At 42.1% G+C, this 26,392-nt stretch overlaps 1 long non-coding RNA gene across 1 annotated transcript in view; it reads left to right on the top strand.

Moving 5' to 3' along the window:
• Positions 1 to 21,617, top strand: part of LOC138854127 (uncharacterized) — a 102,344-nt gene extending 80,727 nt beyond the window's left edge. The window contains exon 4 of the long non-coding RNA XR_011393336.1: positions 21,599 to 21,617. This is a non-coding gene — a long non-coding RNA (uncharacterized lncRNA). The remainder of the gene's footprint in view (positions 1 to 21,598) is intronic.
• Positions 21,618 to 26,392: the final 4,775 nt, after the last annotated feature.

The following is a 26,392-nucleotide window of genomic DNA, read 5'->3' as shown; positions in this document are numbered from 1 at the left end:
GTTAGTGTGTGTGTGTGTGACACAAGGGGACATGTTAGTGTGTGTGTGTGACACAGGGGGACATGTTAGTGTGTGTGTGTGTGTGTGACACAGGGGGACATGTTAGTGTGTGTGTGTGTGACACAGGGGGACATGTTAATGTGTGTTTGTGTGATACAGGGGGACATAGTGTGTGTGTGTGTGTGACACAGGGGGACATGTTAGTGTGTGTGTGTGTGACACAGGGGGACATGTTAGTGTGTGTGTGTGTGAGACAGAGGGAGAGATTTTTGTGTGTGTGTGTGTGACACAAGGGGACATGTTAGTGTGTGTGTGTGTGTGACACAGGGGGACATGTTAGTGTGTGTGTGTGTGACACAGGGGGACATGTTAGTGTGTGTTTGTGTGACACAGGGGGACATGTTAGTGTGTGTGTGACACAGGGGGACATGTTAGTGTGTGTGTGTGACACAGGGGGACATGTTAGTGTGTGTGTGTGTGACACAGGGGGACATGTTAGTGTGTGTGTGTGACACAGGGGGACATGTTAGTGTGTGTGTGTGTGACACAGGGTTACATGTTAGTGTGTGTGTGTGTGACACAAGGGGACATGTTAGTGTGTGTGTGTGACACAGGGGGACATGTTAGTGTGTGTGTGTGTGTGTGACACAGGGGGACATGTTAGTGTGTGTGTGTGTGACACAGGGGGACATGTTAATGTGTGTTTGTGTGACACAGGGGGACATAGTGTGTGTGTGTGTGTGACACAGGGGGACATGTTAGTGTGTGTGTGTGTGACACAGGGGGACATGTTAGTGTGTGTGTGTGTGTGACACAGGGGGACATGTGAGTGTGTGTGTGTGTGACACAAGGGGACATGTTAGTGTGTGTGTGTGTGTGACACAGGGGGACATGTTAGTGTGTGTGTGACACAGGGGGACATGTTAGTGTGTGTTTGTGTGACACAGGGGGACATGTTAGTGTGTGTGTGACACAGGGGGACATGTTAGTGTGTGTGTGTGACACAGGGGGACATGTTAGTGTGTGTGTGTGTGTGACACAGGGGGACATGTGAGTGTGTGTGTGTGTGACACACGGGGACATGTTAGTGTGTGTGTGTGTGTGACACAGGGGGACATGATAGTGTGTGTGTGTGAGACACAGGGGGACATGTTAGTGTGTGTGTGTGTGTGACACAGGGGGACATGTGAGTGTGTGTGTGTGTGACACAGGGGGACATGTTAGTGTGTGTGTGTGTGACACAGGGGGACATGTTAGTGTGTGTGTGTGTGTGTGACACAGGGGGACATGTTAGTGTGTGTGTGTGTGACACAGGGGGACATGTTTGTGTGTGTGTGTGTGTGTGACACAGGGGGACATGTTAGTGTGTGTGTGTGTGACACAGGGGGACATGTTAGTGTGTGTGTGTGTGACACAGGGGGACATGTTATTGTGTGTGTGTGTGACACAAGGGGACATGTTAGTGTGTGTGTGTGTGACACAGGGGGACATGTTAGTGTGTGTGTGTGTGACACAGGGGGACATGTTAGTGTGTGTGTGTGACACAGGGGGACATGTTAGTGTGTGTGTGTGACACAGGGGGACATGTTAGTGTGTGTGTGTGTGACACAGGGGTACATGTTAGTGTGTGTGTGTGTGACACAAGGGGACATGTTAGTGTGTGTGTGTGTGACACAGGGGGACATGTTAGTGTTTGTGTGTGTGTGTGTGTGTGTGTGACACAGGGGGACATGTGAGTGTGTGTGTGTGTGACACAGGGGGACATGTTAGTGTGTGTGTGTGACACAGGGGGACATGTTAGTGTGTGTGTGTGTGTGACACAGGGGGACATGTCAGTGTGTGTGTGTGTGACACAAGGGGACATGTGTGTGTGTGTGACACAAGGGGACATGTTAGTGTGTGTGTGTGACACAGGGGGACATGTTAGTGTGTGTGTGTGTGACACAGGGGGACATGTTAGTGTGTGTGTTTGACACAGGGGGACATGTTAGTGTGTGTGTGACACAGGGGGACATGTGAGTGTGTGTGTGACACAGGAGGACATGTGAGTGTGTGTGTGACACAGGAGGACATGTGAGTGTGTGTGTGACACAGGGGGACATGTGAGTGTGTGTGTGACACAGGGGGACATGTGAGTGTGTGTGTGACACAGGGGGATATGTGAGTGTGTGTGTGACACAGGGGGACATGTGAGTGTATGTGTGTGACACAGGGGGACATGTGAGTGTGTGTGTGACACAGGGAGACATGTGAGTGTGTGTGTGATACAGGGGGACATGTGAGTGTGTGTGTGTGACACAGGGGGGCATGTGAGTGTGTGTGTGTGACACAGGGGGACATGTGAGTGTGTGTGTGTGACACAGGGGGACATGTGAGTGTGTGTGTGACACAGGGGGACATGTGAGTGTGTGTGTGTGTGTGACACAGGGGGACATGTGAGTGTGTGTGTGTGATACAGGGGGACATGTGTGTGTGTGTGTGTGTGTGTGTGTGTACTCACCTAGTTGAGGTTGCAGGGGCCGAGTCCAAGCTTCCGGCCCCTCCTCTTCACTGGTCGCTACTAGGTCACTCTCCCTGAACCGTGACCTTTATCATACCTCTGCTTAAAGCTATGTATGGATCCTGCCTCCACTACATCGCTTTCCAAACTATTCCACTTACTGACTACTCTGTGGCTGAAGAAATACTTCCTAACATCCCTGTGATTCATCTGTGTCTTCAACTTCCAACACTGTCCCCTTGTTGCTGTGTCCCATCTCTGGAACATCCTGTCTTTGTCCACCTTGTCAATTCCTCTCAGTATTTTGTATGTCGTTATCATGTCCTCCCTACCTCTCCTGTCCTCCAGTGTCGCCAGGTTGATTTCCCTTAACCTCTCCTCGTAGGACATACCTCTTGGCTCTGGAACTAGTCTAGTTTCTTTATGCGCTTGGCTAGGTGTGGGTTCCAAACTGGTGCTGCATACTCCAATATGGGCTTAACGTACACGATGTACAGAGTCCTGAACGATTCCTTATTAAGATGTCGGAATGCTGTTTTGAGGTTTGCTAGGCGCCCATATGCTGCAGCAGTTAATTGGTTGATGTGCGCTTCAGGATATGTGCCTGGTGTTATACTCACCCCAAGATCTTTTTCCTTGAGTGAGGTTTGTAGTCTCTGGCCCCCTAGACTGTACTCCGTCTGCGATCTTCTTTGCCCTTCCCCAATCTTCCCCTGGTCTTCGATCGAATGAATTCTTCTCATCAACTTCACGTCATCTGCAAACAGGGACACTTCTATTCCTTCTGTCATGTCGTACACAAATACCAGAAACAGAACTAGTCCTAGGACTGACCCCTGTGGGACCCCGCTGGTCACAGGTGCCCACTCTGACACCTCGCCACGTACCATGACACTGCTGTCTTCCTGACAAGTATTCCCTGTGTGTGTGTGTGTGTGTGTGTGTGTGTGTGTGTGTGTGTGTGTGTGTGTGTGTGTATGTGTGCGCGCGCGCACGCATGTGCGTTGTTTTGTGCGTGTATGATTGATGGTGAATCCACATGCTGCGTTTGTGGAAATGCACAAATAAGTGTGAAAATGAGCGCATGTGTAAGTATGTATGGATGCAGATGCACATAAATACAGTTACAAAAATTATCTTACATAGTAACTTATGTATAAATTATCCAGGATAACACAAAAAGTCGAAGAGACTTGTTTCCATTGTTCGCGGCGCTTGTAACTGCTCGTCTCCCAACTACATGAAACAAACAGCCAAATAAAAATAAGAACATAAGAAAGGAGGAACACTGCAGGAGGCCTGTTGGCCCATACTAGGCAGGTCCTTTACAATTCATCCCACTAACAAAACATTTGACCAACCCAATTTTCAATGTCACCCAAGAAATAAGCTCTGATGTTAAAGTCCCACTCAAATCCAACCCCTCCCACTCATGTACTTATCCAACCTAAATTTGAAACTACCCAAAGTCCCAGCCTCAATAACCCAACTAGGTAGACTGTTCCACTCATCAACTACCCTATTTCCAAACCAATACTTTCCTATGTCCTTTCTAAGTCTAAACTTATCTAATTTAAATCCATTACTGCGGGTTCTCTCTTGGAGAGACATCCTCAAGACCTTATTAATATCCCCTTTATTAATACCTATCTTCCACTTATACACTTCGATCAGGTCTCCCCTCATTCTTCGTCTAACAAGTGAATGTAACTTAAGAGTCTTCAATCTTTCTTCATAAGGAAGATTTCTAATGCTATGTATTAATTTAGTCATCCTACGCTGAATGTTTTCTAACGAATTTATGTCCATTCTGTAATATGGAGACCAGAACTGAGCTGCATAATCTAGGTGAGGCCTTACTAATGATGTATAAAGCTGCAGTATGACCTCTGTGTGATGAATGGTTTGAAAAAACGACAAGTTGAAGATTGAGACACTTATGCAGCATATGGGAATCTTTATTCAGGAAACGTTTCGCCACACAGTGGCTTCATCAGTCCAATACAAAGAGGAAGGCGTAAGGAGAGGAGGAGTATGAGGTAATCAGTCCCTCAACCTGGAGTCGATGTGTTCAGTCCATCAATCTACAAGACTGATGGACTGAACACATCGACTCCAGGTTGAGGGACTGATTACCTCATACTCCTCCTCTCCTTACGCCTTCCTCTTTGTATTGGACTGATGAAGCCACTGTGTGGCGAAACGTTTCCTGAATAAAGATTCCCATATGCTGCATAAGTGTCTCAATCTTCAGTATGACCTCTGGACTTCTGTTGTTTACACTTCTTGATATAAATCCCAGTAATCTATTTGCCTTATTACGTACGATTAGGCATTGCTGTCTTGGTTTAAGGTTGCTGCTCACCATAACCCCCAAGTCCTTTTCGCAATCTGCATGGCTAAGTTCTACATCATTTAACTTATAAGTACTAGGGTTATGGGCACTCCCAAGCTTCAGAACCTTGCATTTATCTACATTGAACTGCATCTGCCACTTTTCTGACCAAGAATAGAGTTTGTTTAAATCCTCCTGAAGTTCCATAACATCTACGTTTGAATCAATTATCCTACCTATCTATGTGTCATCGGCGAATTTGCTCATATCACTAGTAATTCCCTCATCAAGATCATTGATATATATTATAAACAACAACGGGCCCAAGACTGATCCCTGTGGAACGCCACTTGTTACAGATCCCCACTCGGATTTAACCCCATTTATGGACACTCTCTGCTTCCTGTCAGTGAGCCATGACTCGATCCACGAGAGCACTTTTCCCCCAATGCCATGAGCTGCCACTTTCTTTAACAGTCTTTGGTGCGGAACTCTATCAAAAGCCTTACTAAAATCTAAGTAAATAATATCAAATTCTTTATCGTGGTCAACAGCCTAAAAAGCTTTACTGAAGAAAGTTAATAAATTAGTTAGACAAGACCGGCCTCTTGTGAATCCATGCTGAGTATCATTAATCAAGCTATGCTTATCGAGATGGCTTCTTGTAATCTCAGCTATAATTGACTCTAGTAATTTGCCTACAATTGAGGTCAGGCTTATTGGGCGGTAATTTGACGGTAACGACTTGTCCCCTGTTTTAAAAATAGGAATTACATTAGCCATCTTCCACATATCAGACACTACACCTGTTTGAAGAGATAAATTAAAAATATTAGTTAATGGTTCACAGAGTTCCATTTTGCATTCCTTAAGAACCCTTGAAAAAACCTCATCAGGACCCGGCGACTTATTTTGCTTCAGTCTGTCTATCTGCTTCACAACCATTTCACTAGTGACTGTGATGTTACATAATTTATCTTCTTCTAGCCCACTATAAAAATTAATTACTGGAATATTGTTAGTGTCTTCCTGTGTTAAAACTGAGAGAAAATAAATATTAAAAATCGAGCACATTTCATTCTGTTTGTCAGTAAGTTGCCCATAGTTATTTTTAAGGGGACCTATCTTATCTCTAACTTTTGTTCTGAAGATTGAGACACTTATGCAGCATATGGGAATCTTTATTCAGGAAACGTTTCGCCACACAGTGGCTTCATCAGTCCAATACAAAGAGGAAGGCGTAAGGAGAGGAGGAGTATGAGGTAATCAGTCCCTCAGCCTGGAGTCGATGTGTTCAGTCCATCAATCTTGTAGAATGTACAGCACAGGGCCGTAGATGTGGCTTATATACTGTAGTGAGGTGAGGTGAAGCAGGCGGAGGCGGGGTCACAGTGGTACCATCCACTAGTCGAAGTAGGTCTTCGTCCAAAGGTTGAAGAAGTGTTGAAGAATTCTTTGTAACAAGTTCCCATGATGCTGCAGTGTCTGACAGTTGTGATGAATGGTTTGAAAAACCGACAAGTTGAAGATTGAGACACTTATGCAGCATATGGGAATCTTTATTCAGGAAACGTTTCGCCACACAGTGGCTTCATCAGTCCAATACAAAGTGGAAGGCGTAAGGAGAGGAGGGGTATGAGGTAATCAGTCCCTCAGCCTGGAGTCGATGTGTTCAGTCCATCAATCTTGTAGAATGTACAGCACAGGGCCGTAGACGTGGCTTATATACTGTAGTGAGGTGAGGTGAAGCAGGCGGTGGAGGGGTCATAGTGGTACCATCCACTAGTCGAAGTAGGTCTTCGTCCAAAGGTTGAACAAGTGTTGAAGAATTCTTTGTAACAAGATCCCATGATGCTGCAGTGTCTGACAGTTGTGATGAATGGTTTGAAAAACCGACAAGTTGAAGATTGAGACACTTATGCAGCATATGGGAATCTTTATTCAGGAAACGTTTCGCCACACAGTGGCTTCATCAGTCCAATACAAAGAGGAAGGCGTAAGGAGAGGAGGTAATCAGTCCCTGTGTTACTGTAATGTCTTCTGTGTTACTGTAATGGTCTTCTGTGTTACTGTACTAGTCCTCTGTGTTACTGTTCTGGTCTTCTGTGTTATTGTACTGTTCTTCTGTTACTGGACTGTTCTTCTGTTACTGTACTGTTCTTCTGTGTTATTGTACTGTTCTTCTGTGTTACTGTACTGGTCTTCTGTGTTACTGAACTGTTCTTCTGTGTTACTGTACTGTTCTTCTGTGTTACTATACTGATCTTCTGTGTTACTGTAATGGTCTTCTGTGTTACGGTAATTGTCTTCTGTGTTACTGTACTGTTCTTCTGTGTTACTGGACTGTTCTTGTGTGTCACTGGACTGTTCTTCTGTGTTATTGTACTGTTCTTCTGTGTTACTGTACTGTTCTTTTATGTTACTGTACTGCTTTTCTGTGTTACTGTACTATTCTGTGTTACTGTACTGTTCTTCTGTGTTACTGTACTGTTCTTCTGTGTTACTGGACTGTTTTTGTGTTACTGTACTGTTCTTCTGTGTTACTGTACTGTTCTGTGTTACTGTACTGTTCTTCTGTGTTACTGTACTGTTCTTCTGTGTTACTGGACTGTTCTTATGTGTTATTGTACTGTTCTTCTGTGTTACTGGACTGTTCTTATGTGTTACTGTACTGTTCTTCTGTGTTATTGGACTGTTCTTGTGTTACTGAACTGTTCTTTTGTTACTGTACTGTTTTCTGTGTTACCGTACTGTTCTTCTGTTATTGTACTGTTCTTCTGTGTTACTGTACTGTTCTTCAGTGTTACTGTACTGGTCTTCTGTGTTACTGTACTGTTCTTCTGTGTTACTGTACTGTTGTTCTGTGTTATTGTACTGTTCTTCTGCGTTACTGAACTGTTGTTCTGTGTTATTGTACTGTTGTTCTATGTTATTGCACTGTTGTTCTGTTATAGTACTGTTCTTCTGTGTTATTGTACTGTTGTTCTGTGTTATTGTACTGTTCTGTGTTATTGTACTGGTCTTCTGTGTTATTGTACTGTTCTTCTGTGTTATTGTACTGTTCTTCTGTGTTATTGTACTGTTGTTCTGTGTTATTGTACTGTTGTTCTGTTATTGTACTGTTTTTCTGTGTTATTGTACTGTTCTTCTGTGTTATTGTACTGTTCTTCTGTGTTACTGTACTGTTCCTTTGTGTTACGGTACTGTTCTTCTGTGTTACTGGACTGTTCTTCTGTGTTACTGGACTGTTCTTCTGTGTTACTGGACTGTTCTTCTGTGTTACTGGACTGTTCTTCTGTGTTACTGGACTGTTCTTCTGTGTTACTGGACTGTTCTTCTGTGTTACTGTACTGTTCTTCTGTGTTACTGTAGTGGTCTTGTGAGTTACTGTACTGTTCTGTGTTACTGTACTGTTCTTCTGTGTTACTGCACTGTTCTTCTGTGTTACTAGACTGTTCTTCTCTGTTACTGTACTGCTCATCTGTGTTATTGTACTGTTCTTCTGTGTTATCGTACTGTTCTTCTGTTACTGTACTGTTCTTCTGTGTTATTGTGCTGTTGTTCTGTGTTACTGTACTGTTCTCCTGTGTTACTGTACTGTTCTTCTGTGTTACTGTACTGTTCTTCTGTGTTACTATACTGATCTTCTGTGTTACTGTAATGGTCTTCTGTGTTACTGTACTGTTCTGTGTTACTGTACTGTTCTTCTGTGTTACTGTAATTGTCTTCTATGTTACTGTACTGTTCTTCTGTGTTACTGGACTGTTCTTCTGTGTCACTGGACTGTTCTTCTGTGTTATTGTACTGTTCTTCTGTGTTACTGTACTGTTCTTCTGTGTTACTGTACTGGTTTTCTGTGTTATTGTACTGTTCTTCTGTGTTACTGGACTGTTCTTCTGTGTTATTGTACTGTTCTTCTGTGTTACTGGACTGTTTTTCTGTTACTGTACAGTTCTGTGTTATTGTACTGTTCTTCTGCATTATTGTACTGTTGTTCTGTGTTATTGTACTGTTCTTCTGTGTTATTGTACTGTTCTTCTGTGTTATTGTACTGTTCTTCTGTGTTATTGTACTGTTCTTCTGTGTTATTGTACTGTTCTTCTGTGTTATTGTACTGTTCTTCTGTGTTATTGTACTGTTCTTCTGTGTTATTGTTCTGTTGTTCTGTGTTATTGTACTGTTCTGTGTTATTGTACTGTTTTTCTGTGTCACTGTACTGTTCTTCTGTGTTATTGTACTGTTCTTCTGTGTTACTGTACTGTTCTTCTGTGTTATTGTACTGTTCTTCTGTGTTACTGTACTGTTCTTCTGTGTTACTGTAATGGTCTTCTGTGTTACTGTACTGGTCTTCAGTGTTATTGTACTGGTCTTCAGTGTAACTGTACTGGTCTTCAGTGTTACGGTACTGGTCTTCAGTGTTATTGTACTGGATAATTTATATTAAACTGAGCCTATGAATGTAATTATTGGTCTTGCTGGAATACCTAGTGTGTTTTTATTTATCCATGCATGTTATATACATACATTCTTCTGATGATGTCTGTTTAAGATCATAAAAAGCTCTGGTTTTATTTTATTTTTTTCAGTGGTATATTTGCCATATCTGCAATCATAAAAGCCACCCCCCCATATATATATATATATATATATATATATATATATATATATATATATATATATATATATATATATATATATATATATATATATATATATATATATATATATATATATATATATATATATATATATATATATATATATATATATATATATATATATATATATATAGCAAGAGCAGGCAAAATATACACAAACACTGATCTCTCGCCGAAGGAGAATCGAACCTACGAACCTTGGAACAAGGTACGCAGTGCTGTACCTTTCTCACCACACTGGACAATACCGTGGCGCCTAGCAATGCTAGACGTTGATCCAAAGCGTACCTTGATCCTGCGTACCTTGTTGCAAGGATCGTAGGTTCGAGTCTCCTTCGGCCATATATATATATATATATATATATATATATATATATATATATATATATATATATATATATATATATATATATATATATTAACAAGGCGGCCATCTCCCACCGAGGCAGGGTGACCCAAAAAAGAAAGAAAATCCCCAAAAAGAAAATACTTTCATCATTCAACACTTTCAACTCACACATAATCACTGTTTTTGCAGAGGTGCTCAGAACACAACAGTTTAGAAGCATATACGTATAAAGATACTCAACATATCCCTCCAAACTGCTAATATCCCGAAACCCCTCCTTTAGAGTGCAGGCACTGTACTTCCCATTTCCAAGACTCAAGTCCGGCTATATAAAAATAACCGGTTTCCCTGAACACCTTCACTTAATATTACCCTGCAACACTGCACTAGCCAAGGACTTGTACCATGTTGCACTGACCATCCCTGTTTGGTGTACTAGTCCACGAGCAACATATATATATTACTGTGACTACGAACGAGTGGTATTGATCAGTAGCAACACTGCACTAGCCAAGGACTCGAACCGATGTTGTACTGGCCCGCCTCATGGTGAGCTAGAACGACATGACGCCTTAGACCACAGGACCATCCAATCCTACAAAGATTAATACACCAAACAGGGATGAGAATGAAATTAGCCTGGAAGCTCCCACAACACCGAATGTCCTCGGGTGGCAGTCAAACAGATAGCTCTGCTGGCTGCGCCATCTTTGAAGGATTGGGTGGTCCTGTGGTCTATGGCGTCATGTGGTTCTGGCTCACCATGAGGCGGGCCAGCACAACATGGGTTCGAGTCCTTGGCTAGTGCAGTGTTGTTATTGATCAATACCACTCGTTCATGGTCACAATAATAATTTATATATTTTTTTTTTCAACAAGTCGGCCGTCTCCCACCGAGGCAGGGTGACCCAAAAAAGAAAGAAAATCCCCAAAAAGAAAATACTTTCATCATCATTCAACACTTTCACCACACTCACACATTATCACTGCTTTTGCAGAGGTGCTCAGAATACAACAGCTTAGAAGCATATACGTATAAAGATACGCAACATATCCCTCCAAACTGCCAATATCCCAAACCCCTCCTTTAAAGTGCAGGCATTGTACTTCCCATTTCCAGGACTCAAGTCCGACTATATGAACATAACCGGTTTCCCTGAATCCCTTCACTAAATATTACCCTGCTCACACTCCAACAGATCGTCAGGTCCCAAGTATCATTCGTCTCCATTCACTCCTATCTAACACGCTCATGCACGCTTGCTGGAAGTCCAAGCCCCTAGCCCACAAAACCTCCTTTACCCCCTCTTTCCAACCCTTTCGAGGACGACCCCTACCCCTCCTTCCCTCCACTATAGATTTATATGCTTTCCATGTCATTCTACTTTGATCCATTCTCTCTAAATGACCAAACCACCTGAACAACCCCTCTTCTGCCCTCTGACTAATGCTTTTATTAAGTCCACACCTTCTCCTAATTTCCACACTCCGAATTTTCTGCATAATATTTACACCACACATTGGCCTTAGACAGGACATCTCCACTGCCTCCAACCGTCTCCTCGCTGCTGCATTTACCACCCAAGCTTCACATCCATATAAGAGTGTTGGTACTACTATACTTTCATACATTCCCTTCTTTGCCTCCATAGATAACGTTTTTTGACTCCACATATACCTCAACGCACCACTCACCTTTTTTCCCTCATCAATTCTATGATTAACCTCATCCTTCATAAATCCATCCGCCGACACGTCAACTCCCAAGTATCTGAAAACATTCACTTCTTCCATACTCCTCCTCCCCAATTTGATATCCAATTTTTCTTTATCTAAATCATTTGATACCCTCATCACCTTACTCTTTTCTATGTTGACTTTCAACTTTCTACCTTTACACACATTCTCAAACTCATCCACTAACCTTTGCAATTTTTCTTTAGAATCTCCCATAAGCACAGTATCATCAGCAAAAAGTAACTGTGTCAATTCCCATTTTGAATTTGATTCCCCATAATTTAATCCCACCCCTCTCCCGAACACCCTAGCATTTGCTTCTTTTACAACCCCATCTATAAATATATTAAACAACCATGGTGACATTACACATCCCTGTCTAAGACCTACTTTTACCGGGAAGTAGTCTCCCTCTCTTCTACACACCCTAACCTGAGCCTCACTATCCTCATAAAAGCTCTTTACAGCATTTAGTAACTTACCACCTATTCCATATACTTGCAACATCTGCCACATTGCTCCTCTATCCACTCTATCATATGCCTTTTCTAAATCCATAAATGCAATAAAAACTTCCCTACCCTTATCTAAATACTGTTGACATATATGCTTCAGTGTAAACACTTGATCTACACATCCCCTACCCACTCTGAAGCCTCCCTGCTCATCCGCAATCCTACGTTCTGTCTTACCTCTAATTCTTTCAATTATAACCCTACCGTATACTTTTCCTGGTATACTCAGTAAACTCTCCGCCAATCCCTAGGTACCTTCCCCTCTTTCATACATTTATTAAAATAAAGTACCAACCACTCCAACACTATATCCCCCCCTGCTTTTAACATTTCTGTCATGATCCCATCAGTTCCAGCTGCTTTACCCCCTTTCATTCTACGTAATGCCTCACGTACCTCCACCACACTTACATTCTGCTCTTCTTCACTCTTAAAAGATGGTTTACCTCCCTGGCCAGTGCATGAAATTACCGCCTCCCTTTCTTCCTTAACATTTAAAAGCTCCTGAAAATATTCTCGCCATCTACCTAATACCTCCCTCTCCCCATCTACTAACTCCCTTACTCTGTTTTTAACTGACAAATCAATACTTTCCCTAGGCTTTCTTAACTTGTTTAACTCACTCCAAATTTTTTTCTTATTTTCATTAAAATTTCTTGACAGTGCCTCTACCACTCTTTCATCTGCTCTCCTTTTGCACTCTCTCACCACTCTCTTAACCTTTCTTTTACTCTCCATATACTCTGCTCTTCTTATAACACTTCTGCTTTGTAAAAACCTCTCGTAAGCTACCTTTTCCTCTTTTATCACACCCTTTACTTCATCATTCCACCAGTCACTCCTCTTTCCTCCTGCCCCCACCCTCCTATAACCACAAACTTCTGCCCCACATTCTAATACTGCATTTTTAAAACTATTCCAACCATCTTCAACCCCCCCCCCCTCCACTACTCATCTTTGCACTAGCCCACCTTTCTGCCAATAGTCGCTTATATCTCGCCCGAACTTCCTCCTCCCTTAGTTTATACACTTTCACCTCCCTCTTACTTGTTGTTACCACCTTCCTCTTTTCCCATCTACCTCTTACTCTAACTGTAGCTACAACTAAATAATGATGCGATCTATCAGTTGCCCCTCTATAAACATGTACATCCTGGAGCCTACCCATCAACCTTTTATCCACCAATACATAATCTAACAAACTACTTTCATTACGTGCTACATCATACCTTGTATATTTATTTATCCTCTTTTTCATAAAATGTGTATTACATATTACCAAATTTCTTTCTCCACATAGCTCAATTAAAGGCTCCCCATTTACATTTACCCCTGGCACCCTAAATTTACCTACTACTCCCTCTATAACATTTTTACCCACTTTAGCATTGAAATCCCCAACCACCATTACTCTCACACTTGATTCAAAACTCCCCACGCATTCACTTAACATTTCCCAGAATCTCTCTCTCTCCTCTACACTTCTCTCTTCTCCAGGTGCATACACGCTTACTATAACCCACTTTTCACATCCAATCTTTATTTTACTTCACATAATCCTTGAATTTATACATTTGTAGTCCCTCTTTTCCTGCCATAGCTTATCCTTCAACATTATTGCTACTCTTTCTTTAGCTCTAACTCTATTTGAAACCCCTGACCTAATCCCATTTATTCCTCTCCATTGAAACTCTCCCACCCCCTTCAGCTTTGTTTCACTTAAAGCCAGGACATCCAGTTTCTTCTCATTTATAACATCCACAATCATCTCTTTCTTATCATTTGCACAACATCCACGCACATTCAGACTTCCCACTTTGACAATTTTCTTCTTCTTATTCTTTTTAGTAATCTTTACAGGAAAAGGGGTTACTAGCCCATTGTTCCCGGCATTTTAGTTGACTTTTACAACACGCATGGCTTACGGAGGAAAGATTCTTATTCCACTTCCCCATGGATATAAAAGGAAAAGTAATAAGACCAAGAACTATTAAGATAAAATCAAAGGAAACTCAGATGAGTGTGTATAAATAAACGTGTACATGTATGTGTAGTGTGACCTAAGTGTAAGTAGAAGTAGCAAGACATGCCTGTAATCTTGCATATTTATGAGACAGACGAAAGACACCAGCAATCCTACCATCATGTAAAACAATTACAGGCTTTCGTTTTACACTCACTTGGCAGGACGGTAGTACCTCCCTGGGTGGTTGCTGTCTACCAACCTACTACCTATAAACATATATAAATATATATATATATATATATATATATATATATATATATATATATATATATATATATATATATATATATATATATATATATAAAAGTATTACAATTGCAAATAGGCGATCGTAACAACGCAGGAGGTCTGAATATCTCCAACTACTGATCTCTGATTTTCAAGCACGAAAGTCTCTAGAGTTTGCAGAAAATTAACTGAAAAACACAAAACATTCAATGAATGACAGTTCTGTGGACGAAACACTGTTTTGAATGAGAGGACAGAGGAGAATGGCCAGTCTGGTTGAATCTAAATGTAAGGTGACATTTACAAACGTTACAACAGTAGTGTAGAGAAGAGCATCTGTAAATACTAAACACGTTGAACCTTCAAATGGATCACATACAGCAGCAGACTACAATGAGCTCTAATCCTGTTAGCTATGAACAGGAAAGTGATTCTACAGTGGGGAAAGGAAGGCCAAATCTGGACAGATAAACACAGTAAATACGTCACCTGGTCTGATAAATCATGATTTCTGATGTGGCACGCAGATAGCAGGGTCGGATTTTGGCGTCAAACTTTGAGATTTGGTTGAATGGATGTTGCAGCATGAAGGTACAGCCAACAAGTCTGAAGCAAGTGCGTGATGCTATTATGTCAACTTGAACTGGAATCTCTTAGGAATGTTTTCAGCACCCTGTTGGGTGAATACCACTAAGAATTTAGGCTGTTTTGGGGACAAATGGCGACCTTACCCAGAAAGGGAACCATAACAGTCGGCTAACAATCAATAACCTATTTACCGCCTAGTGAACACTGGCAACAAGTGTAAGAAGACTAGTCTTTATATCTTGACTCATTCATGATCAAATCCGGCGGGTCACCACTACTTGGAAAAGACCCGGGCCGGGAGAATACCGGTGAATAAAAAAAAAAAAAAAAAATCAAATCCGGCCCATCGATGAATCAAAGGTGCCGCATAGTTTTTATGGAATAAAATATTATTGCTGGAAATAAACGTTTTTACTAACATTAAACAGATGATCTTTTTGGGCATCTAATAAGAAGTAACCGATTTCATTATATTAGTTTTCTTTTATTCTCACGATTTTTTTTCATATTCAAGTCAGAGGTACAGAGCGTTTGAGTATTATTAGAGGAATTTAGGAGCAGACGGGAGGGGGCGTGAAGTCAGGTAATTACAGAGGATTAGGAATTAGAAGAGGTGACCAGAGGCGTTAATTGGTGTTAGTTGTATGTGTGTGTGTGTGTGTGTGCGTGTGTGTGTGTGTGTGTGTGTGTGTGTGTGTGTGTGTACTCACCTAATTGTGGTTGCAGGAGTCGAGACTTAGCTCCTGGCCCCGCCTCTTCACTGATCGCTACTAGGTCCACTCTCTCTCTCTGCTCCCTATGCTTTGTCATACCTCGTCTTAAAGCTATGTATGGTTCCTACCTCCATCACTTGCTAGGCTATTCCACCTCCTGATGACTCTATGACTGAAGAAATGCTTCCTAACATCCCTGTGACTCGTCTGAGTCTTCAACTTCCAATTGTGACCCCTTGTTTCTGTGTCCCCTCTCTGCAACATCCTGTCTGTGTCCACTTTGTCTATTCCACTCAGTATTTTGTATGTCGTTATCATATCTCTACTGTCCTATCCTGTACTCCAGTGTCGTCAGGCCGATTTCCCTCAACCTTTCTTCGTAGGACATTCCCCTGAGCTCCGGAACTACCCTTGTACTCACCTATATGTACTCACCTATTTGTGGTCGAGTCATAGCTCCTGGCCCCGCCTCTTCACTGGTCGATACTAATTCACTCTCTCCCTGCTCCATGATCTTTGTCATACCTCTTCTTAAAGCTATTTATGGAACTTGCTTCCACTACTTCACTCTCCAGAGTATTCCAGTTCACGACAACTCTAAGACTAAAGAAATACTTCCTAACATCCCTATGACTCATCTGGGTTTTCAGCTTCTAATTGTGTCCCCTTGTTTCTGTATCCCATCTCTGAAACATTCGATCCTTGTCCACCTTGTCAATGCCTCTTAGTATTTTATACGTTGTTATCATGTCCCCTCTATCCCTCCTATACTCTAGTGCCATCAGGTTGAGTTCCCTTAACCTCTCCTCATAAGACATACCCCTCAGTTCCGGGACTAATCGTGTTGCAAATTTTTGCACTTTCTCCAATTTCGTGACGTGTTTGACTAAGTGAGGGTTCCATACTGGCGCTGCATATTCCAGTATAGGCCTTACGTACACGGTGTACAATGTCGTGAATGACTCCTTACGCAGATGTCTAAACGCCAATCTCAGGTTTGCCACTCTCCCATATGCTGCAGCAGTTATTTGATTGATGTGTGCCTCAGGGGACATGTTCGTTATAATGCTTACCCCAAGGTCCTTTTCTTTAACTGACATTTGCAGCTGTTGGTTTCTTAACCTGTACTCTGTCTGCGGTCTTCTGTGTCCTTCCCCAATCTTCATGACCTTACACCTACTGGGGTTAAACTCCAGGAGCCATTTGTCGGACCATACTTGTAGTTTGTCCAGATCCCCTGGTAATCTTAACTGATCCTCGCCCACTTGTATTCTCCTCATCAGTTTTACATCATCAGCGAACAATGACACTTCTGAATCTATTCCTTCCACCATGTCGTTCACGTACACAAGAAACAGCACCGGGCCTAGGACTGAACCTTGTGGAACCCCACTCGACACATGCACCCACTCCGACACTTCCGCACGTACCAACACTCGTTGTTTCCTTCTTGTCAAGTATTCCCTGATCCATTGCAGTACTTTCCCCGTTATTCCTGCCTGCTCCTCTAATTTTTGCACCAATCTCTTGTGTGGTACTGTGTCAAAAGCCTTCTTGCAATCTAAAAAGATGCAATCTACCCATCCCTCTCTCTCCTGTCTTACTTCTGTTACCTTATCGTAGAACTCAAGTAGATTTGTGACACAGGATTTCCCATCTCTGAAGCCGTGCTGACTGTCATGTATGAGCCCAATCTTTTCAATGTGTTCCACCACTTTTCTCCTGATAATCTTTTCCATGACATTACACACTATACAAGTCAGTGACACTGGTCTGTAGTTTAATGCTACCTGTCTGTCCCCTTTCTTAAAAATTGGAACTACATGTGCTGTCTTCCACGCCTCTGGCAACTGCCCTGTTTCGATAGATTTACTGAAGATTGCCGCTAGCGGCACACACAGTACCTCTGCTCCCTCTCTCAGTATCCATGGAGATATGTTATCTGGGCCCACCGCCTTTGAAGTATCCAGTTCGTCTAGCAGTTTCTTCACCTCTACCTTGGTTATGTGTATTGTGTCCAGCACCTGCTGGTGCCCCCTACCTCCACAGTTTGCTGGAAGCATTTCTGACTCTATTGTGAATACTTCTCTAAATCTTTTGTTAAGTTCATCACATACTTCTTGGTCACTCTTCGTCAGCTCCCTCCTTCTTTCCTCAGTCTGATTACCTGGTCCTTGACTGTTGTTTTTCTCCTAATGTGACTGTATAACAACTTTGGTTCAGATTTGGCTTTTGATGCTATGTCGTTCTCGTATAGTCTCTGGGCCTCTCTCCTTACCCCTCCATATTCGTTTCCGGTTCTTCTACTCAGCTCCTTGCTTTCTTGAGTCCTTTGCCTTCTATACCTTTTCCATGCTCTAGCACACTTGGCTTTGGCCTCTTTACACCTCCAGTTAAACCATGGGCTAACTCTGGTCTTACCATTTTTTTGTTGCCCCTCTGATATGAACTTTTCCTCTGCCTCCCTGCACTTAGTGGTCACTATTTCCATCATTTCATTTACTGTCTTTCCATCTAGTTCTCTTTCCCACTGAACTTCATGCAGGAAACTTCTCATTCCTATGTAGTCCCCATTTTTGAAGTTCGGTTTCTCTCTTTGTTCTCGTGCTGCTGCATTCTCCACTGTTAGCTCTACATGATATTCAAAACTCAGGACATAATGATCATTAGCGCCAGGGGTCTTTCGTGGGTGATATCCCTTATGTCTGAACTATTCAAGGTGAATATGAGATCCAGCCTTGCTGCAACATCCTCTCCTCTCTCTCTGGTTGTATCCCTGGAAATAGTGACCACTAAGTGCAGGGAGGCAGAGGAAAAGTTCATATCAAAGGGGCAACAAAAAAATGGTAAGACCAGAGTTAGCCCATGGTTTAACTGGAGGTGTAAAGAGGCCAAAGCCAAGTGTGCTAGAGCATGGAAAAGGTATAGAAGGCAAAGGACTCAAGAAAGCAAGGAGCTGAGCAGAAGAACCAGAAACGAATATGCAGGGGTAAGGAGAGAGGCCCAGAGGCAATACGAGAACGACATAGCATCAAAAGCCAGATCTGAACCAAAGTTGTTATACAGTCACATTAGGAGAAAAACAACAGTCAAGGACCAGGTAATCAGACTGAGGAAAGAAGGAGGGAGCTGACGAAGAGTGACCAAGAAGTATGTGATGAACTTAACAAAAGATTTAGAGAAGTATTCACAATATAGTCAGGAATGCTTCCAGCAAACTGTGGAGGTAGGGGGCACCAGCAGGTGCTGGACACAATACACATAACCAAGGTAGAGGTGAAGAAACTGCTAGACGAACTGGATACTTCAAAGGCGGTGGGCCCAGATAACATATCTCCATGGATACTGAGAGAGGGAGCAGAGGAACTGTGTGTGCCGCTAGCGGCAATCTTCAGTAAATCTATCGAAACAGGGCAGTTGCCAGAGGAGTGGAAGACAGCACATGTAGTTCCAATTTTTAAGAAAGGGGACAGACAGGTAGCATTAATCTACAGACCAGTGTCACTGACTTGTATAGTGTGTAAAGTCATGGAAAAGATTATCAGGAGAAAAGTGGTGGAACACATTGAAAAGATTGGGCTCATACATGACAGTCAGCACGGCTTCAGAGATGGGAAATCCTGTGTCACAAATCTACTTGAGTTCTACGATAAGGTAACAGAAGTAAGACAGGAGAGAGAGGGATGGGTAGATTGCATCTTTTTAGATTGCAAGAAGGCTTTTGACACAGTACCACACAAGAGATTGGTGCAAAAATTAGAGGAGCAGGCAGGAATAACGGGGAAAGTACTGCAATGGATCAGGGAATACTTGACAAGAAGGAAACAACGAGTGTTGGTACGTGCGGAAGTGTCGGAGTGGGTGCATGTGTCGAGTGGGGTTCCACAAGGTTCAGTCCTAGGCCCGGTGCTGTTTCTTGTGTACGTGAACGACATGGTGGAAGGAATAGATTCAGAAGTGTCATTGTTCGCTGATGATGTAAAACTGATGAGGAGAATACAAGTGGGCGAGGATCAGTTAAGATTACCAGGGGATCTGGACAAACTACAAGTATGGTCCGACAAATGGCTCCTGGAGTTTAACCCCAGTAGGTGTAAGGTCATGAAGATTGGGGAAGGACACAGAAGACCGCAGACAGAGTACAGGTTAAGAAACCAACAGCTGCAAATGTCAGTTAAAGAAAAGGACCTTGGGGTAAGCATTATAACGAACATGTCCCCTGAGGCACACATCAATCAAATAACTGCTGCAGCATATGGGAGAGTGGCAAACCTGAGATTGGCGTTTAGACATCTGCGTAAGGAGTCATTCACGACATTGTACACCGTGTACGTAAGGCCTATACTGGAATATGCAGCGCCAGTATGGAACCCTCACTTAGTCAAACACGTCACGAAATTGGAGAAAGTGCAAAAATTTGCAACACGATTAGTCCCGGAACTGAGGGGTATGTCTTATGAGGAGAGGTTAAGGGAACTCAACCTGATGGCACTAGAGTATAGGAGGGATAGAGGGGACATGATAACAACGTATAAAATACTAAGAGGCATTGACAAGGTGGACAAGGATCGAATGTTTCAGAGATGGGATACAGAAACAAGGGGACACAATTAGAAGCTGAAAACCCAGATGAGTCATAGGGATGTTAGGAAGTATTTCTTTAGTCTTAGAGTTGTCGTGAACTGGAATACTCTGGAGAGTGAAGTAGTGGAAGCAAGTTCCATAAATAGCTTTAAGAAGAGGTATGACAAAGATCATGGAGCAGGGAGAGAGTGAATTAGTATCGACCAGTGAAGAAGCGGGGCCAGGAGCTATGACTCGACCACAAATAGGTGAGTACATATAGGTGAGTACAAGGGTAGTTCCGGAGCTCAGGGGAATGTCCTACGAAGAAAGGTTGAGGGAAATCGGCCTGACGACACTGGAGGACAGGACAGGACAGTAGAGATATGATAACGACATACAAAATACTGCGTGGAATAGACAAAGTGGACACAGACAGGATGTTGCAGAGAGGGGACACAGAAACAAGGGGTCACAATTGGAAGTTGAAGACTCAGACGAGTCACAGGGATGTTAGGAAGCATTTCTTCAGTCATAGAGTCATCAGGAAGTGGAATAGCGTAGCAAGTGATGGAGGTAGGAACCATACATAGCTTTAAGACGAGGTATGACAAAGCATAGGGAGCAGAGAGAGAGAGTGGACCTAGTAGCGATCAGTGAAGAGGCGGGGCCAGGAGCTAAGTCTCGACTCCTGCAACCACAATTAGGTGAGTACACACACACACACACACACACACACACGCACACACACACACACACACATACAACTAACACCAATTAACGCCTCTGGTCACCTCTTCTAATTCCTAATCCTCTGTAATTACCTGACTTCACGCCCCCTCCCGTCTGCTCCTAAATTCCTCTAATAATACTCAAACGCTCTGTACCTCTGACTTGAATATGAAAAAAAATCGTGAGAATAAAAGAAAACTAATATAATGAAATCGGTTACTTCTTATTAGATGCCCAAAAAGATCATCTGTTTAATGTTAGCAAAAACGTTTATTTCCAGCATTAATATTTTATTCCATAAAAACTATGCGGCACCTTTGATTCATCGATGGACCGGATTTGATTTTTTTTTTTTTTTATTCACCGGTATTCTCCCGGCCCGGGTCTTTTCCAAGTAGTGGTGACCCGCCGGATTTGATCATGAATGAGTCAAGATATAAAGACTAGTCTTCTTACACTTGTTGCCAGTGTTCACTTGGCGGTAAATAGGTTATTGATTGTTAGCCGACTGTTATGGTTCCCTTTCTGGGTAAGGTCGCCATTTGTCCCCAAAACAGCCTAAATTCTTAGTGGTATTCACCCAACAGGGTGCTGAAAACATTCCTAAGAGATTCCAGTCCAAGTTGACATAATAGCATCACGCACTTGCTTCAGACTTGTTGGCTGTACCTTCATGCTGCAACATCCATTCAACCAAATCTCAAAGTTTGACGCCAAAATCCGACCCTGCTATCTGCGTGCCACATCAGAAATCATGATTTATCAGACCAGGTGACGTATTTACTGTGTTTATCTGTCCAGATTTGGCCTTCCTTTCCCCACTGTAGAATCACTTTCCTGTTCATAGCTAACAGGATTAGAGCTCATTGTAGTCTGCTGCTGTATGTGATCCATTTGAAGGTTCAACGTGTTTAGTATTTACAGATGCTCTTCTCTACACTACTGTTGTAACGTTTGTAAATGTCACCTTACATTCAGATTCAACCAGACTGGCCATTCTCCTCTGTCCTCTCATTCAAAACAGTGCTTCGTCCACAGAACTGTCATTCATTGAATGTTTTGTGTTTTTCAGTTCATTTTCTGCAAACTCTAGAGACTTTCGTGCTTGAAAATCAGAGATCAGTAGTTGGAGATATTCAGACCTCCTGCGTTGTTACGATCGCCTATTTGCAATTGTAATATATATATATATATATATATATATATATATATATATATATATATATATATATATATATATATTATATATATATGTATATATATTATATATATATATATATTATATATATATATATATTATATATATATGTAGTAGGTTGATATACAGCAACCACCCAGGGAGGTACTACCGTCCTGCCAAGTGAATGTAAAACGAAAGCCTGTAACTGTTTTACATAATGATAGGATTGCTGGTGTCTTTCGTCTGTCTCGAAATATGCAAGATTACAGGTACGTCTTGCTACTTCTACTTACACTTAGGTCACACTACACATACATGTTCACGTTTATTTATACACACTCATCTGAGTTTTCTTTGATTTTATCTTAATAGTTCTTGGTCTTATTACTTTTCCTTTTATATCCATGGGGAAGTGGAATAAGAATCTTTCCTCCGTAAGCCATGCGTGTTGTAAAAGTCAACTAAAATGCCGGGAACAATGGGCTAGTAACCCCTTTTCCTGTAAAGATTACTAAAAAGAATAAGAAGAAGAAAATTGTCAAAGTGGGAAGTCTGAATGTGCGTGGATGTTGTGCAAATGATAAGAAAGAGATGATTGTGGATGTTATGAATGAGAAGAAACTGGATGTCCTGGCTTTAAGTGAAACAAAGCTGAAGGGGGTGGGAGAGTTTCAATGGAGAGGAATAAATGGGATTAGGTCAGGGGTTTCAAATAGAGTTAGAGCTAAAGAAGGAGTAGCAATAATGTTGAAGGATAAGCTATGGCAGGAAAAGAGGGACTACAAATGTATAAATTCAAGGAATATGTGGAGTAAAATAAAGATTGGATGTGAAAAGTGGGTTATAGTAAGCGTGTATGCACCTGGAGAAGAGAGAAGTGTAGAGGAGAGAGAGAGATTCTGGGAAATGTTAAGTGAATGCGTGGGGAGTTTTGAATCAAGTGTGAGAGTAATGGTGGTTGGGGATTTCAATGCTAAAGTGGGTAAAAATGTTATAGAGGGAGTAGTAGGTAAATTTGGGGTGCCAGGGGTAAATGTAAATGGGGAGCCTTTAATTGAGCTATGTGGAGAAAGAAATTTGGTAATAAGTAATACACATTTTATGAAAATGAGGATAAATAAATATACAAGGTATAATGTAGCACGTAATGAAAGTAGTTTGTTAGATTATGTATTGGTGGATAAAAGGTTGATGGGTAGGCTCCAGGATGTACATGTTTATAGAGGGGCAACTGATATATCGCATCATTATTTAGTTGTAGCTACAGTTAGAGTAAGAGGTAGATGGGAAAAGAGGAAGGTGGCAACAACAAGTAAGAGGGAGGTGAAAGTGTTTAAACTAAGGGAGGAGGAAGTTCGGGCGAGATATAAGCGACTATTGGCAGAAAGGTGGGCTAGTGCAAAGATGAGTAGTGGGGGGGGGGGTTGAAGATGGTTGGAATAGTTTTAAAAATGCAGTATTAGAATGTGGGGCAGAAGTTTGTGGTTATAGGAGGGTGGGGGCAGGAGGAAAGAGGAGTGACTGGTGGAATGATGAAGTAAAGGGTGTGATAAAAGAGAAAAAGGTAGCTTACGAGAGGTTTTTACAAAGCAGAAGTGTTATAAGAAGAGCAGAGTATATGGAGAGTAAAAGAAAGGTGAAAACAGTGGTGAAAGAGTGCAAAAGGAGAGCAGATGAAAGAGTGGGAGAGGCACTGTCAAGAAATTTTAATGAAAATAAGAAAAAATTTTGGAGTGAGTTAAACAAGTTAAGAAAGCCTAGGGAAAGTATTGATTTGTCAGTTAAAAACAGAGTAGGGGAGTTAGTAGATGGGGAGAGGGAGGTATTAGGTAGATAGCGAGAATATTTTCAGGAACTTTTAAATGTTAAGGAAGAAAGGGAGGCGGTAATTTCATGCACTGGCCAGGGAGGTAAACCATCTTTTAAGAGTGAAGAAGAGCAGAATGTAAGTGTGGTGGAGGTACGTGAGGCATTACGTAGAATGAAAGGGGGTAAAGCAGCTGGAACTGATGGGATCATGACAGAAATGTTAAAAGCAGGGGGGGATATAGTGTTGGAGTGGTTGGTACTTTTGTTTAATAAATGTATGAAAGAGGGGAAGGTACCTAGGGATTGGCGGAGAGCATGTATAGTCCCTTTATATAAAGGGAAAGGGGATAAAAGAGATTGTAAAAATTATAGAGGAATAAGTTTACTGAGTATACCAGGAAAAGTATACGGTAGGGTTATAATTGAAAGAATTAGAGGTAAGACAGAATGTAGGATTGCGGATGAGCAGGGAGGCTTCAGAGTGGGTAGGGAATATGTAGATCAAGTGTTTACACTGAAGCATATATGTGAACAGTATTTGGATAAAGGTAGGGAAGTTTTTATTGCATTTATGGATTTAGAAAAGGCATATGATAGAATGGATAGAGGAGCAATGTGGCAGATGTTGCAAGTATATGGAATAGGTGGTAAGTTACTAAATGCTGTAAGGAGCTTTTATGAGGATAGAGAGGCTCAGGTTAGGGTGTGTAGAAGAGAGGGAGACTACTTCCCGGTAAAAGTAGGTCTTAGACAGGGATGTGTAATGTCACCATGGTTGTTTAATATATTTATAGATGGGGTTGTAAAAGAAGCAAATGCTAGGGTGTTCGGGAGAGGGGTGGGATTAAATTATGGGGAATCAAATTCAAAATGGGAATTGACACAGTTACTTTTTGCTGATGATACTGTGTTTATGGGAGATTCTAAAGAAAAATTGCAAAGGTTAGTGGATGAGTTTGAGAATGTGTGTAAAGGTAGAAAGTTGAAAGTGAACATAGAAAAGAGTAAGGTGATGAGGGTATCAAATGATTTAGATAAAGAAAAATTGGATATCAAATTGGGGAGGAGGAGTATGGAAGAAGTGAATGTTTTCAGATACTTGGGAGTTGACGTGTCGGCGGATGGATTTATGAAGGATGAGGTTAATCATAGAATTGATGAGGGAAAAAAGGTGAGTGGTGCGTTGAGGTATATGTGGAGTCAAAAAACGTTATCTATGGAGGCAAAGAAGGGAATGTATGAAAGTATGGATGTGAAGCTTGGGTGGTAAATGCAGCAGCGAGGAGACGGTTGGAGGCAGTGGAGATGTCCTGTCTAAGGGCAATGTGTGGTGTAAATATTATGCAGAAAATTCGGAGTGTGGAAATTAGGAGAAGGTGTGGAGTTAATAAAAGCATTAGTCAGAGGGCAGAAGAGGGGTTGTTGAGGTGGTTTGGTCATTTAGAGACAATGGATCAAAGTAGAATGACATGGAAAGCATATAAATCTATAGTGGAAGGATGGAGGGGTAGGGGTCGTCCTCGAAAGGGTTGGAAAGAGGGGGTAAAGGAGGTTTTGTGGGCTAGGGGCTTGGACTTCCAGCAAGCGTGCATGAGCGTGTTAGATAGGAGTGAATGGAGACGAATGATACTTGGGACCTGACGATCTGTTGGAGTGTGAGCAGGGTAATATTTAGTGAAGGGATTCAGGGAAACCGGTTATGTTCATATAGTCGGACTTGAGTCCTGGAAATGGGAAGTACAATGCCTGCACTTTAAAGGAGGGGTTTGGGATATTGGCAGTTTGGAGGGATATGTTGCGTATCTTTATACGTATATGCTTCTAAGCTGTTGTATTCTGAGCACCTCTGCAAAAGCAGTGATAATGTGTGAGTGTGGTGAAAGTGTTGGATGATGATGAAAGTATTTTCTTTTTGGGGATTTTCTTTCTTTTTTGGGTCACCCTGCCTCGGTGGGAGACGGCCGACTTGTTGAAAAAAAAAAAATATATAAATTATTATTGTGACCATGAACGAGTGGTATTGATCAATAACAACACTGCACTAGCCAAGGACTCGAACCCATGTTGTGCTGGCCCGCCTCATGGTGAGCCAGAACCACATGACGCCATAGACCACAGGACCACCCAATCCTTCAAAGATGGCGCAGCCAGCAGAGCTAGCTGTTTGACTGCCACCCGAGGACATTCGGTGTTGTGGGAGCTTCCAGGCTAATTTCATTCTCATCCCTGTTTGGTGTATTAATCTTTGTAGGATTGGATGGTCCTGTGGTCTAAGGCGTCATGTCGTTCTAGCTCACCATGAGGCGGGCCAGTACAACATCGGTTCGAGTCCTTGGCTAGTGCAGTGTTGCTACTGATCAATACCACTCGTTCGTAGTCACAGTAATATATATATGTTGCTCGTGGACTAGTACACCAAACAGGGATGGTCAGTGCAACATGGTACAAGTCCTTGGCTA

The sequence above is a fragment of the Cherax quadricarinatus genome, chromosome 50, assembly GCF_038502225.1.
Source record: "Cherax quadricarinatus isolate ZL_2023a chromosome 50, ASM3850222v1, whole genome shotgun sequence".
NCBI classification, from domain to species: Eukaryota; Metazoa; Arthropoda; class Malacostraca; order Decapoda; family Parastacidae; genus Cherax; species Cherax quadricarinatus.
Note: the sequence above shows the minus strand (reverse complement) of the source record. Positions and strands in the feature narration are given on the sequence as shown.